This window comes from Herpailurus yagouaroundi, unplaced genomic scaffold (genome assembly GCF_014898765.1).
Source record: "Herpailurus yagouaroundi ecotype Mexico unplaced genomic scaffold, PumYag 181, whole genome shotgun sequence".
NCBI classification, from domain to species: domain Eukaryota; kingdom Metazoa; phylum Chordata; class Mammalia; order Carnivora; family Felidae; genus Herpailurus; species Herpailurus yagouaroundi.
In genome coordinates, this window is record NW_024412412.1 from 32,278,900 (window position 1) to 32,294,886 (window position 15,987).

A 15,987-nucleotide genomic window follows, 5' to 3' on the forward strand; every position below is an offset into this window, starting at 1 on the left:
GATGATGAATCTGAGATTAGCTTGCTCAGGGTCGCACGGCTAGGCAGTGGAACCGAATCTGAACCCGGGTCAGTCTGACAATGGAGCCTGGATTCTCAACCTCTAGAGAGCACTGCTTCCCCATCTCCAAGCTCTGAAGGCAGGGACCCCAAATGGTCCCAGATTCGCTCTCTCATCTTGACCAAAACAATGCCTAACTGGTGGTTCCCAAGCTCCTTGGAGTTCTCTATTAAACTGCGTGGTCTGTGAATTACTATTCTTGCCCACTGCATTCGAAATGTCTAACGTGACCGGAAGCCGGGACCGCTGACTACAGCACTTTTATTGACTACAGAATTTTATTTGAAGTAAATTAACACTGTACCAAAAGGGTCCCGGCAGAACTCCTCCATACTGAAAACCTCCAGATGATGTGTGGGGGGGGGGCCCCCCCCCCCCGGGGGATTGTGCTGTTACTGTTCTCCGCGTTGAGGCATTGAGAGCACTGAGTCAGCCCAGCCCACTACATGGAGCTGAGGACCAGAGCAAATCGACGGCCCTCTAGTTCCTAGAGCCTAGCCAGAGCCAAAGGCATGCCAACAGATGACATCTCCGGTTTCTAACCACCAAAACGTTAACCATATCGTCAGCACTCCCCGAGAAAATAAACCTGACTAAAGGTATTTGAAGATGAAGTGTTGGTTTCTGGCCAGCAACAAAGCTGTGCAAAAGGATTACGATTACTTTGAAAGAGAGTTCTGGAGAGCTCATCAGCAGTAGAATTTGTGAAAACAAAGCCCCTACAGCTCAGACCACAGAAGCACGTGACCGGTTAGCCCACAGTAGCGCGCACTGATCCAGGGGCCCCAGTAGAGTGGCTCTTGTTTTTCTTCCCCCCCCCACCCCATTTTTATGAGAATGTGGCCAGCAATCTAGAACAAGGAACACTTGAGTGTAGTTTTGGAAAGAACACAGGGCTTCGAGTCCTCGGAACTAGGTTCCAATCCCAGGTCTTCCACTTATTAAGTTCCTGCGGGTAATTTACTAACGAATCTCTGCGGTTACCACGATCTGCACGATGCTGTTAATAACATCTGCTTCGTGGGCTGTCGCGAGAATTTAGTGCACAATGTTCCGAAGCATCTGGCACTATGGCTGGCATGTAATACGTGTTCAGTGAAAGACGGTTGGATCCTGATCAGAATCTGAGTCAGAGAAATGATGTGGAACCGTGGAAGTTCCACATGAATTACGGCCCCTTCATATACTCATTGGGCCACGTTGTCTTGTGTTTTTAGGAGATATACCCTGAGGAACTTAGGGGTACAGAGGCATCATGCCTACAACCTTATTAAGCGGTTCAGAAAAATATATGTATTGATAGATAAATATGGATCTAGAGATAGATAGATACATAGATACATAGATACATAGATACATAGATAGATATAGATATTATCGTCCCCACATCAGGGTATTTTGACTTTACAATAATGCAAAGGTGATATGCATTCAACAGAGGCCACTTTAGATTTTTGATCTGGATCTTTTCCTGGACTGGTGATAAATGGCATGATCCTGTCTCCTGATGTGGGGGCAACCGCAGGTCCCAGTCAGCCACGCCACCATGAGGGTGAGCCATCGATATACACACCACCATCCCTGTACCCATACGACCAGTCTCTTCTCACTTTCAGGACGGTACTCAGTAACTACATGAGACAGTCAACACTTTAAGATCAAACAGGCCTTGTGTCTGATGATTTTGCCCAACTGTAGGCTAACGTAAGCTTTCTGAGCACGTCTCAGTTTGGCGAGGCCGAGCTGCGATGGTCAGTACCTCGGGTGCATTAAGTGCATCTTCCACTGGGGCGCCTGGGTGGCTCAGTCAGTTAAGCATCCGGCTTTCAGCTCAGGTCATGATCTCACGGTGAGTTCGAGCCCCACGTCGGGCTCTGCGCTGACAGCTTGGAGCCTGCTTCGGGTTCTGCGACTCCCTCTCTGTCTGCCCCTCCCCTGCTTGCACTCTCCCTCTCTCTTTCAAGAATAAACATTAAAAAGAACAAAAACGAAATGCATCTTCCACTTAAGATATTTTCTGTTTAGGATGAGTTTATTGGGAGGTAACCCTGTCGTAAGTCAAGGATCTGCTTCTATACAGACATAGATCTATATAAATATACCTATACATCTCTATCTGGAGAAAGCAGATATAGTAAAATACTAATGTTTGGGGAATGTTAGTGAAGGTTATTTGCGGTATTTCTGTCGACTTTTCCTTAAGTCTGAAATTTCTGTAAGTCTGAAATTACACCTTTAAAAAGGTAAAAATTAACGTTATCTTCTTCGATCCCTATCACATGCCGCGCACTAAACACAGAACTTTACACATGATCACTACATCATTCCATCCTCACAATTACTGCAAGAGAAAATGTTATTACCAACCTCATTTTACAGATGCAGCAACTGAGAGGTTCCCAGGGGCTAAGTAATTAATTCAGCAAATAACTGGGCACGAGATTCAAACTCCGATCTCACTTCAAATCCCATGTACCTTTTTAAGTGTATTTATTTATTTTGAGAGAGAGAGAGAGAGAGAGCAAGTTGGGGAGGGGTAGAGAGAGAGAGAGAGAGAGAGAAAGAGAGAGAATCCCAAGCAGGCTCCACACTGTCAGTGTGGAGCCCGAGGCGGGGTTTGAACTCATGGAACCGTGGGATCATGACCTGAGCCGAAACCAAGAGTCGGACGCTTAACCGACTGAGCCACCCAGCCACCCCCAAATCCCATGCTCTTGACTCACAGAGGTCCCACTGGCAACTGGCATCAAAGGACTAAGCAAAGCTTACAAAACCATTAGGAAGCAGAGAGCTTAAAAAGCTTGAGATGAGTGCGTCTTGGGGTCCAAAGGCTGTTTGAAGCAGGTGGGTCAAAAGGGACACTGTCATCAGGTAAAATGCTGACCTTATGCTCCAAATCCCTGTATTTGATTTCTATGGCTAAACACCAGGGAAAGGCTAAGAGTTTTGAATAAGATGATATAAGACTTTAGCAACAGCCAGTGCATTCCGTACAGGATGACACAGCCCACAACCTTGCTGCTTACCGTGCCCGCCCTAACCCTCATTTGATACAGAAACATCTAAAGCAGGAGTGGGGAGTACAGGAGGGGGGTGCAGTGGTTGATCTCCTTTTGAGGACATGTCGGAGGAGGCTATGGGCTGAGCAAGACCGGAAGTGGGAAGATGCCCCCCACATGGAGCAAACGGGGCCCTCGTGTCTGTAATCCTGAGGCAGAAGACAGCAGCTGTGGAAAGCTGGGGGCACTTCTGATGACATGAGCAAGTCTCTCACAGAGAAAATTCTCACCCACAAATCATTGCTTATTTACAGCATTTTCATCGAAGGAGAATGGAATCGACGGCACAACAAACTCCTAAGTCCAGCTCTGCCATTATAGCTGTGTGATCTTGAGCAAGTCGCAGGAGTCCCTTAAAGTCTCAGCTTCCTGGGGCGCCTGGGTGGCGCAGTCGGTTAAGCGTCCGACTTCAGCCAGGTCACGATCTCGCGGTCCAGGAGTTCGAGCCCCGCGTCGGGCTCTGGGCTGATGGCTCAGAGCCTGGAGCCTGTTTCCGATTCTGTGTCTCCCTCTCTCTCTGCCCCTCGCCCGTTCATGCTCTGTCTCTCTCTGTCCCAAAAATAAATAAACGTTGAAAAAAAAATTAAAAAAAAAAAAGTCTCAGCTTCCTTATCTGTAATGTGGGCATAGTAATGAGACCACGTAAAATGAGGGCCCATGGGAAGACCCTACAGTGATAACACTGTGGATAAACACACGAGAAAGATGAGCTCCCGTAACAAGAAAAGTACAGGAGAATGACAAAAACAAAAACATCTGTATTAGTTGATTTTCGCAGCAGCCACATAAAGCAGGTACCACTGACATGCCCATTTTGCAGGTGAGGTAACTAGTGGACACTTCTGTTACTATTCTAACCACTTTTTTTTTTTTTTTTTTAATTTTAAAGAGCGAGCATGAGCGAGGGAGAGGGGGCAGAGAGAGAATCTTAAGCAGGCTCCACGCTCAGCGGGGAGGCGGAGGCGGGGCTCGATGCCCCAGTTCCAGGGTTCGTGACCTGAACCAAACTCAAGAACGGGAGGCTCAACCGATGGACCCACCCAAGTGCCCCTGAGCACTTTACTTTCTCTAAACTTCTTACAGTTGACTCTTGAACAACACGGGGGTTAGGGGCCATCAACAGCCCCCCTTCCGGTTCAAAAGCCATAACTTTTGACTGCCCCCAACCTCAACTACTAACAGCCTACTGTTGACTAGAAGCCTTACTGATCCCGTAAAGTCGATCGACACATATTTTGTATATGTATTATAGATTGTATTCTTATAATAAGGGAAGCTAGAGGAAAAAAAATGTTAAAATCATGACATACATTTATAGTACTGTATTTATTGTATAAGTACCGCACGCTAACCGATGGCACCGCTGGAGCTCCAGTACCGTATTTACTGCAAAACCCGCACGTCAGTGCACTCACACAGTTCACGCCCACGTTGTTGTTCAAGGGTCAACTGTAATTATAGATTCACAGGAAGTTGCAAAAATACTAGAGGTCCGTGTACCCGTTGGCCAGTTCCCCCCCATGGTGGTGTCTGACTTAAATACAGAGGCTGCGACTTCCTCAGGTGCGCGTCTGAGAAGTGGAACCGACCAAGCCCTCTGAGGCTGACAGTCGGGGATGTGGTTGGGGCCACGGAGGGCCTTCACTGGGACAGAGGGATAAAGGAATAGATTTCAGTGCTTCGGGGAGCCCGCACTAATCCCCTGGTGGGAGACTTATGAGACAAGGCGGTAACTGAGGTTCGCTGACATGGGTAGAGCGTTTCTGCTTCGGAAAAGGAAATTGGCCCTACCAACCCGGTCATCAGCGCTCCCGCCGGGGGAGACCGCCAGCTCCCTACACGGTCCTCTAATCTGCTAACTAGGCTCTGGATGCTGACTGGCTCCCAGTCACCAGCTGGGCATGTGGTGATGAAAGGCTTGCTGTTTTATCACCGGTCCCTCCGCTTCGTCTGCCCTCCATGCACTCTGCTTACCATTCCAAGTTAGCAGGATCCAAGGCCAGCAGACGTGCATGGCCAATTCTACCCCACCCCTTCTCTCCTCCAAACTTGTGAACTTGGAAAAGAAAAGAGCTCCCGCATTTTTTACTGCACTATTTATTGGATGGGAGTTATTTCATCAATCATAAACATCCTTCTCGGAGAACCGGTTCCCAGGAAAGGAGGAAACGCGATCCTTTTCTTCCACACGGATTGCTTGCAAGGCCGCACTATCCACACGACCGAGGTGATGCCTCCTGAGTTCTCGACAAGCGAGGCCCTCTTTCCTGTGGGCCACGATGCCCCAGAGGCCAAAAGCCCTTAAGGAAAATTAAGACCTAGTGGCTCCCTGCACCCCAGCTGGAGGCAGAGCCTGCTCGTTGAACGGACCCCCTCTGGAGGCTGCTGTATCCCAGCCTGCCCCAGGGTCTGGTGCCATACCCTGTGGCTCCTGAAACTGAAGTCAGGTCTGGGTGATGGCAAAAACAAAGGATACTTGTATTCCTTAAAAAAATAGAGGAGGAATGTTCTCCCTGACCCCCGCTAAAACAAAAACCTTTACAGAAAAAAAGCACCCTGCTCAGCTGCGATAAGGTGAAAGGTTAAATGTGGACAGAGTAGTAATATATAAGCAGTTTCTTAGTTTTCTGGTGGGAATACTTAACAACCTAAGTATGTTTCCCCAGGAGGTAATCTATTATATTTTGTCCAATTTCTTCCTCCAAGAACTGAATCAATTCATGATGTAATGCCCAGGGGAGAACAATCTTCTGGAAACAGAGTATCTTTCTGGGGACAGGGTTGAGGAAAACATCTTAATATTGTTACAGCTTTCGCCCGGCCATAACAGCCCTTTTGCTTGCGGACATGGCAGGGCACGAGCCAGGGAGGCAGTGAAATGTCAGAAGGACACAGGCCTGGGAGGTGCTCAGGGTATGCCCGGGATTATTTTCCCCTCTTGGCGAAGTACAGGATATAAATCCACGCAGACGTTTACAGGACAGCCGCAGGGCGCTGGGCGGATACTTCGGGGACTGGGTTGAGAGGGCTGCGTGTTCAAAGCGTTGGCATCTAAGCGCAGATGCAGTCCTGACCTCTGTCCGGCGTGAACACTTTCTTCTGGCTTCTTTCCTGTTCCCGAGCCCCTCTCTCCGCCCAAATATATTACAGAAGAAACGGGAAATCAACACTCCTCATTCACTTAATTTGAGGAAGAGAGATGCAAGTTTTGGTTATCTGTGAGATTCCGGATGCCTTCAAAACCCCATGGCAGCTACTGCCTTCAAGGGCTCTTCTAACTAAATTTTTACGAGGACAGCCAACAAGTACCCGAATGGCCTGACCTCCTGAAGAGGCCAGGTGGAAGACCGGGGAGGCAGCTGAAGGCAAGTGAAATGAGCCACGGGCCCAGCATCGGAAGGCCTCTGCTCTTTCCCAGGTCTGATTATTACTGGTCTCTGTCAGCGGAGAAAACCCCCTCACCTCTTGTTCGTCTTCTTTATAAGACGGCAACATCATAGGTCTTGCCATGTACTTCGAAATCTAGGAGGATACCTCAGGAGGCTGTTTTGTATGTTCTACTACAGTGTGGGTTTAAGACAAAAATGTCCCACAGGGTGTTGAAACCTCGATTAAGGGTTATGAGCGCAAGTCTGTGGGCCCAGATTACCTCTATCTAAAGGAACGCTGGGTTCTGAGAGGAAAGGGAGCCGCGGTACACATTAAGAGGTTCAGAGGTTCTGACTGAGAAATGTGTATTTTTGAAAACCTAAAAATAAGCTTATTTTTCTAAAAACAAACAAACAAAAAGAATCCTTCAGCCCTCATCAGATCGCGGGGGGGGGCGGGGAGTAGAACTTCGATAATCAGTGTGTCCAGTTATGTGTACACTACCCAATGAAAGGACTCTATGCATCCACATTTAAGTTTGAATGCTTAAGTGGAAGAACTTAGAGCAACATTTAAAATAGAAAAGAGCCTTTTTTTTTTTTTTTTTTTTTTTACCAAGAAGCTTGCATTCCATCCCCCTGTCCCCTCCCCTCTTAAATCTTAACCTCACATTTGCTTCTCGACAGCCTGAGACCATGGACCTCGTGGTCCCACTTACCCAACACAGAGGTCTTTCCTTTTCCCACCATTTCAGACACACTGCAAAACACTGAGCACCCACTCCTTAAAATGATTTATGTTCACAACATGCCGGTCAGGCTCGTTGATAGGAATATAGTTGGACGTTGCCGTGTTTGGGACGTAGATATCTTTGCAGGAATGTGCAACGTTGGTAACTGGCATGCAAGAGGCAGGCAGCTTTTGTCTGTAGTGTTTACTGTATGAAAAGTTAATGGCCAATGAAATTGTCCAATGGCCTATTTCCATTCGCACAGATGTCTGATATTGTCCAACAGAACATTCGATGAAAGTTTGAATTTTATACAACAAAGGAAGAACCTAAAAGGTGGACTGAATGAAGAAGTCTTTGCTACCATTTATCGAGGCAGACTGCCTGGCTCAAAAATTTATGTTTCCAGTATTTCTTGGTTAAGGCACAAACCAAGAGCCTGTTGGTCATGGGTGACCATAAATTTAAAGTTATTATTCTAATAAAAAATATATTTTGCCAGGGTCATGAAGCACAATGGTGCATTACAAAATGAATTATCTTGACTGTGCGGAGTACTTTGTCCCCACAGATCCAAAGGGTGGGAATACTTAACAACCTAAGTGGGGGTTGAAGTCAGTAAACAGTGTTGGAGGCATCATCATAAAGGAGTCATTGATACTCACCAGAATGAATTCTTTGGGGGCCACAGAAGGCTACCATCAAGGGGGTTTTATTGCATAGTTGCTGGGTCTGATATTCCTAGAATTCTCAGATTCTTAGTGGTCTTTCTAAATGTTTAAATACTTAAATTCAAACATTTATCACCCTTCAGGGACCTCTACAGAATTTATTTACATTTGGAGTTACAATTATCGGAGAAAAGTTCATTTAAAAAATATCAGCAAGAAAGAGTAGTCTATTTAAAAGTATTACTACAAATGCAATTACTTAACACAAATACCAAACATTTAAGAAAATGCCACCTGCAAGCTGTAAATATGTGTATTAATTTTTCTCCACGATATTTGCTTTGGCTGTGACCTATCCTAATATCCAGCTGAACAAGGGCTAAAAATTGTCAGACCAAATTCTTGTTTGAGAGCTGAGCTCTAACTATTGCCAGTTTGAGAGAAACACACATCCAGGTTTAGGGAATATGTTTTGTTTGTTTTGGCTATGACATAGGGCAGAACGCTTTCCATCCCATTCGAATGCATTCAAGAGAGTTTGAAATATTGCACAATAAAAGTCATTCATTATATCTGTCTCCTTTCCCTTCCAAAAACAAAAATGGCTGCCCAGTTCCAAATCTACACAGGGGGCAGGAAGAAGGGAGTCACAGGGTCACTGGAAATCACCCAAGACTAACACCAGGTTTTTCAGGTTTGAGTTAGGGAATACTTCTGAAATCTTCATTCCCAACGTGTACTTAAAACAAGAAAAGACTGGTCGTTTTGGATGATTGGTTCTGTTCTGAACAATTAGAAAACAAACACATTGTCCGTTGTTCAAATGTTCGGCATAAAATCACACACTTTACATCCAAGTGCCTGGCATCTGAACTAAACTTCCTTGATCCGAAAAATCCCTTTACTCTCTTTCTCTGTTACAAGTTTCAACTGTTCGACTCCGATTTTACACTTAAAACAAACCAACCAACAAACAAACAAAAAAAACCCGATTTCACCGTTTGGGCCATGCATTTGGAAGAAACTATTTTTGCAAACACCTGATGCTACTTAGCAGTTGTGTGATGTGCCTAAATAGAGAAAAAGTTGACATTTACTCCGTGTTTACCACATACCACAACACTGGAAAATGTAGTTTGTTTTTAACAGCAAAAATAAAAACGCCGTGAACAAATTACCACATTTAACTGCAAACAAGTGGAAGAAATTTTTTTTAAAAAAAAAAGCAAATTTTAAGTGGGTAAATAAAGCCATGAGAATAAAAAAATTATTAGATGTAGTAAATCAATAGAACAGCTAGCTATCTGACATCTCAGAGCTTAAAAATTCACAAATACACTTAGGAATTTGGAACTTAAAAAAAAATATATATATATATATATATATATATATATACACACATATATTTGGAATTTTCTTAAATTATATCTAAAACCAAATGCCAGCTGTTTGCACCCCCACAGACCACTTTTATCACAGAGAATATAAATTAAACAAGTTATCAGACACTGTGTGTGCTGTGGATAATTGAGAAAAGGAAGCCCTAAGAAAGGCTGCTTTACAAACTGATTATTGGAAATTCTGGAAATCCCAACCTGCCCCTTAGAAAATGCAAGCTTTTATTTTTCTTTAATGCACGTGCTCATTTACTTTCATGTAAGTGATATTTGCAATGTTCAAAATAGCAACACGTAGCAGTTCCAGAAAATACTTGCTTCTCAATATCCTAAAATTTTCCCAAGTCCTAGTAAATCTTAACATTAAGGTCACCACCAGGCTAAGTATGACTTTGGTTGAAGATGTGGGACAAAAATACGTATCAGGAGAATGTCGGTAATTGCTCATCTTCCCAGCAAGGCTATTATGTTACTTGTAGTTTGTATCATGATTTAACAACAACAACAACAAAGCGAAGCATCAAAGAATATACAAAAATGAACACACCAGTGCAACGGTAGGCAAACCGGAAATTGTTAGGCCACAGTCCACAGTCCATTCCAGAGCCAAGTTAAGGTTACGAAATTATCTCTAAATAAATTTAAGGCCAAAAACAAACAAACAAACAAACAAAACTTTTTTTTTTTTTGGTATGTACAATTATTTATTATAACTTAATTTCACCTCAATTCTGTTCACTGGATCTAGGGCTCCAAGGCCAGAGTCAACCCTTTAGACACACTGTAAATAAATCTGGTGATACAAAAGAAATGCATACGCATTTACGAGAAGTTTCTTTAAGACCGTTATGTACATTCACAATTTCTTTTTTTTTTTTTAATTTTTTTAATGTTTATTTATTTTTGACAGAGAGAGAGAGAGAGAGAGAGAGAGAGAGACAGGGCATGAGTGGGGGAGGGGCAGAGAGCGAGGGAGACACAGAATCTGAAACAGGCTCCAGGCTCTGAGCTGTCAGCACAGAGCCTGACGCTGGGCTCGAACTCACAGACTGGGAGATCATGACCTGAGCCGAAGTCGGACGCTCAACCGACTGAGCCACCCAGGTGCCCCATACATTCACAATTTCTATCCTAAGTGTCGAATCCACGCTTTGTCCAGATTTATTCATAGCTTAGAACATAACGGGAAGTTAAGAAAAATACTAAAACAAACACGTGTATGAGATGAAACCAACTTACATTGCCTCATCTCAGCCAACAGTTACAAAAATCACAAAACAATGACAATAATTACATTTGAATACGATATGCCTTTTTGGATCCCCATTCCTCTAAAACTCCGGTTAGTGAATTTTGTTGAAGCGTCTCTTCTTCTAGAAAGACAGCAAATGTACCTGATCTCAAGTTGGTGCCACTTCAGGGTTGAGAGGACCAGGACGCTCCTTCGTAATCAATCACCTTGGACTGTGCTTCAGCCCCTTAGAGAAAACTGAGCATCTTGAAGGCAGTGATCACACTAGAGATTAACGCCTGGCATACACATCACTGAATCTACAATCTGCCTACCTGGGGTGAGGTGCTGCAGGGAAATCTTCCCAAGTTACGAAATAATTCTCAAGTGTAAGGGTAGTGACAGTTTTTATACTAAAGCCAAACTTAGTAAAATCCTTATTTATGAGAAGAAATGAATCAGACGTATAATTTAGTAATTTTTAGCACACGCTTTTGACCCTTATTTTAATTCCACTCACTTTGTTTTTCTGGCTGATTTTATATGGTGGTGTTCAAAAAGAATGCTTTCTCAATGACTAAGTCTCACAGTGGTTCAGGGTGACCATCTTGAATCATGAACAGTGGCAAACTAGTTTGCAAGAACACTGGGATGAATGTATACGGACTCAAGGAAGTTGGTTTCCTTCCCACATTTCCGATAGCTTATTATGGATTCTTTGCTCCAAATGGTATTGCAGGTCTGGGTATAATTGTAGGCTACAGGTAGTATTGGTAGGTCAATCTTTTACTTCTACTGGCCTCCCTCACCAAAAGAACTTGAAACATAAACTAGGACAAAAACAAAAACAAAAACAAAACAAACCAAAAAACCCCACAAAAAAACATGGTAAGAGACACAAACATAAAAAGCTTTCCATAGTAATCAAGAGGTTGTGATGTTGGTTTTAGAACAGACGCACAGATCAATGGAACAGAATAAGGTCCAGAAATAGATCTACACATATAAGGTCAACCAATTTTAACAAAAGTGTCACTGAAGTTCAATGAAGAATGCATAATCTTTTCAAGAAATGGTTAATAATTTCCATTAAAAACAAAATGAAACAGGGGCGCCTGGGTGGCTCAGTCGGTTGGTTAAGCATCCGACTTCGGCTCAGGTCATGACCTTGTGGTTCGGGAGTTCGAGCCCCGTGTCGGGCTCTGGGCTGATGGCTCAGAGCCTGGAGCCTGCTTTGGATTCTGTGTCTCCCTCTCTCTCTGCCCCTGCCCTGTTCATGCTCTGTCTCTCTCTCTCTCTCTCTCAAAAATAAATAAACATGAAAAAAAATTAAAAAAAAAAAATGAAACAAAAAAAACCCTCACCTTACACGCTATACAAAAATTAAAGTGGATCTAATACCTGAGAGCTAAAACTGTAAAACTTCTAGAAAAAAATTAAAGAAAATCCCTGCGTTCTTAAATTAGGCGAAGATTTCTTACATAAAACACAAAAAGCATGCACCATTAAAGAAAAAAAAAAAAAACAACTGCTAACTTAGATTACACCAGAGTTAAAAGGCACTGCTAAGAAAATAAAGACAAGCAAGACACGGAGTGGGGAAAAAAATATTTGCAAGACACATAGCCAATAAAGAATTTGTATCCAAATATACACAGAACTCTTTCACTCAGTAGGAAAACACCAACAGCTACAAAAAAAAAGGTGGGCAAGAAATGTGAATAGATGCTTCACTAAAGAGGATATAAGGATGGCAAGTAAGCCCAAAAAGGGATGTTCTACATCATTAGTCGTTAGGGAAATATACATCAAGACCACAACGAGCTACTACCGTGCAGATATCAGAAGGCCTTAAATGGATATGGCAGGCGACATCAGGTGCTGGTGAAAATGCAGAGCACCGAACGTGCTACAGGTGAGAATACACAGAGGTGCAGCCGCTGTGGAAAAGCCTGGCGGTTTCTCAAAATGTTAAACATATCGCAACCATACATGCCAGGAATCCCCACTCCTAGGTATTTACCCAAGAGGAATGAAAACATGTCTATATAAAAAAAAAAAAAAATCCACATGTGAATGTTTATAGCAGCTTTATTTGTAATAGTCTAAAACCAAACAATGCAAATACCCATTGACTGGTGAATGAGTAAAGAACCTCGGTACATCCATTAAACAATACTACTTAGCAATAAACAGGAATCAAGTACTTAGGACATCAAACATGGATGAACATCTAAAGCATTCTGCTAAATTTCCAAAAGGACAGATCCAAAAGGAGAGAACTCTTCTATCTATTTATAGGACAGTGTGGAAAAAGCAAAACTAGACAAAGGACAGAAATCCGATAAGGGGTTGAGGGAGGAGGACTGACCACAAAGAGGTAAGAGGAAGTCTTCTTGGGTGATGGAAGTGTACCGTTACTTAACTCTGGTGGCGGTTATATGACAGCATGAATTTGCCAACATTCAAACTGTGCATTTAAAAAAGGTAAGCTTCACTGCAGTTTACTACAGTTAATTACACTTCAATAAACCGGACTTCAAAAAAAATTCCTCCGGGGTGCCTGGGTAGCCCAGTTGGTTAAGCGTCTGACTTCGGCTCAGGTCATGATCTCACAGTTCGTGGGCTGCAGCCCCGCGTCGGGCTCTGTGCTGATAGCTCAGAGCCTAGAGCCTGCTTCCGATTCTGTGTCTCCCTCTTTCTCTGCCCTTCTCTCTCTCTCTCTCTCTCTCTCTCTCTTTCTCAAAAATAAAATAAACATAAAAAAAAAAAGTTCTTTCAATCTGAAGCATGAATGAGGCATTCCTCACCCTCAATGCCACAGCTTACGTGCCAGTGGGGGCAGTGAGAGAAAATGGAAGCAAAGTGGCATTAAAGTGTCAGGAGAAGAGTCTAACAGAAGGTAAGGGTTGATGCCAAAATCCTCATAAAAGGACTTTATCAGGTATGAACTACAGAACGTAACTTGATGCCCATTTAGTTTTAATTTCAAGGAATTTACCTTACGGACGTTTTCACACAAGCCCACTGTGGCATTATTTTCAGTAACAATAAAGTGGAGACAACTAGCATCCTTTAGGAAGCAGACGGCTAACTAAATACTAGATATTCAGAAGATACAACTGAAGGAGAGCTAAGGATCTCCGTGCTAACACCGAAGCGTACTGGGTATTTTGTTGAATACAAAAATTCAGCTGCAGAATGGCACAGTCCAGCGAGCCCATCGGAAAACAACAAAACCTATACTCGTGTTTACACAGGCAAAGATCTGGAAGACTTAAGGGCCAGTTGTTAAGGGTGTTTACACAGAAAGCTGGGAAGAGGAAGGTGTGGCTGTAGGATGCTTGCACCAGGGGAATGAACAGTATTTAATTGCGTACAGTTCTCTACTTTCTTCACTAGACACATAGTACTCGCGTGATAAGAATGAGTGAAAATAACAGTTAAAGAGAAACACCCGCAACAACAATGAAGGGCTGCCTGGGCTTTAAAGGTAATGTATCCAGATGTCATGCTGCCATCTTCTGGAACAAACAAGGATCTACAGCAGCAGGGAAAGATTCACGGACTTTTTAAGCCAAAATGTCAAGGGTTACTGCAGTAAAAGACAAGGCAAGGACAAACTACTGAAGCCCTGTTTCTGATTTAGCCATTAATGAAAGAAATAGCTAAAAACAAGCAAGCAGGAACAAATACTTAATTTGAAATGATTAACTCCTCACAAAACGTAGGCTACAAATGAGACAGTGGATAAAATCAGTCCAAATTGCTTTGGTTTCTCAGACCTCTTCTTTTTTAGGAAAACTTCCTCTTTGTTATTTACAAATATCAACAAGACAGTTACGCTGAAACATTCTGAAACCAACAAAACTTGTAAAGTATGTAGATTTTTAAATGGAGATGCTACAAAACAATAATTTTACATTTGAAAACTGAAGCCAAAACCCGCCACAGATCATTAGCACATTTTGAGAAATAAAACAAAGCATGTGAAATTCTTCAAATTCAAATACAACAGAGATCATACCTACAGTAAAAAGGAGAAAATAACAATCAGTAGTTTTATAGCCTTCACATTCGACAAAGGAGAACAAGTTTTTAAAAACCCTTCACATCGTATGGTTCTGAAAGTCTTTTTTTTCTTTTTAAATTACCAAGACCGAAAAGCTTCATAAGTAGTAAGTAGATTTTTTGTTTTTGTTTTCGTATTTTTTGGTTTGTTTTCACTGGTAGAGATTTGCCAACCATACCAAACTATAATGGGGGGGAGGGGGGAAAGCCCATAAATAATTTATGTGTAAAGATAAAAGAATTTTTTAAACAATCCACCCTTTAGCAGAAGAAATTGGGGATCACTTTGAGTGTTAATGTAAAATACATTTAGTCTTTAGCAGCAGGAGTTCCAGACCTATTGGTGCCAAGAAGGTAACAAATAGTCTGTATCTAAGGCAGGGGAAATGGGCACTCAGCGGGAGCTTTCTTCCCTGTTGTGTTATTTATAGAGCGCTCTATTTGTTAACATGTTTCTGCTATCATGGAGAGGGAGAGTTTAATGATTTAGAGGATTTCAAAGACAATTGTTTAACGATACAATGATTTATGCGCACTCCCAAATTCCAGATATATAGCAATTTAGATTTTCAAACTGCTGTCATCAAAACAGCGGAGGATACTGCTGAAATGTAACTGGAGAATCCGAGACCAGGGATGGTACTGGACATCGTGAAATGCAGAAAACTGCTGGCAAAACACCACGTTAAAAAAGAAATCGGCCACCTACCACCATGCTTCATGTTAGTAAACAAATTTTCCAAGGCCCTTTCGTAGGAAATTTCTAGATTTAAAAAAAAAAAAAATTTTTTTTTTTTTAATGGAGAAGCATGAATTAAATACCAAATTACTAATTTGGGATTTCTTGGAATAAATCCTAAATGTGACTAATTGGAATGATCTGGAGGATGATTCAACTACACTGCTCTATTCTCCCCCAAAACCAATCCTGCACCTCCGGCCCCACAGGGCATGTAAGAATCTTGTTTGAAAGACAAAATATTTTCACCTTAGTTATTTATAGACTATAAATTCAGTTTATAATGTTTGACTTGTAATATTCTGGTTACTAAATGAATTTTCCAATTTTGATTTTAACCTATTAATATAAAAATATTCATTTGAGAGAGACGAAGCAAGTCATTAAAGCTTCTTAATTTTAAACCAACAAAAAAGTCTTATGATTTCCATCTTCCCTAATGGATAAAGATTTTTAACCAGCTTTTTCTGCAACATTTTAAAAACACATCTTTTCTCATTTCCTGGCAGTTTTTAACCTTGTATCACCCTTCAATTTTCATAAAATTCCATTTATCAATCTGTTTTTTCAGGTCTTCTCATCTAGACACAATGAGTCAATTTCAAGAGACAAATTTTGTTTCCCAACGGAAACAGTCAACAGGTACTAGCGAGAAACCTT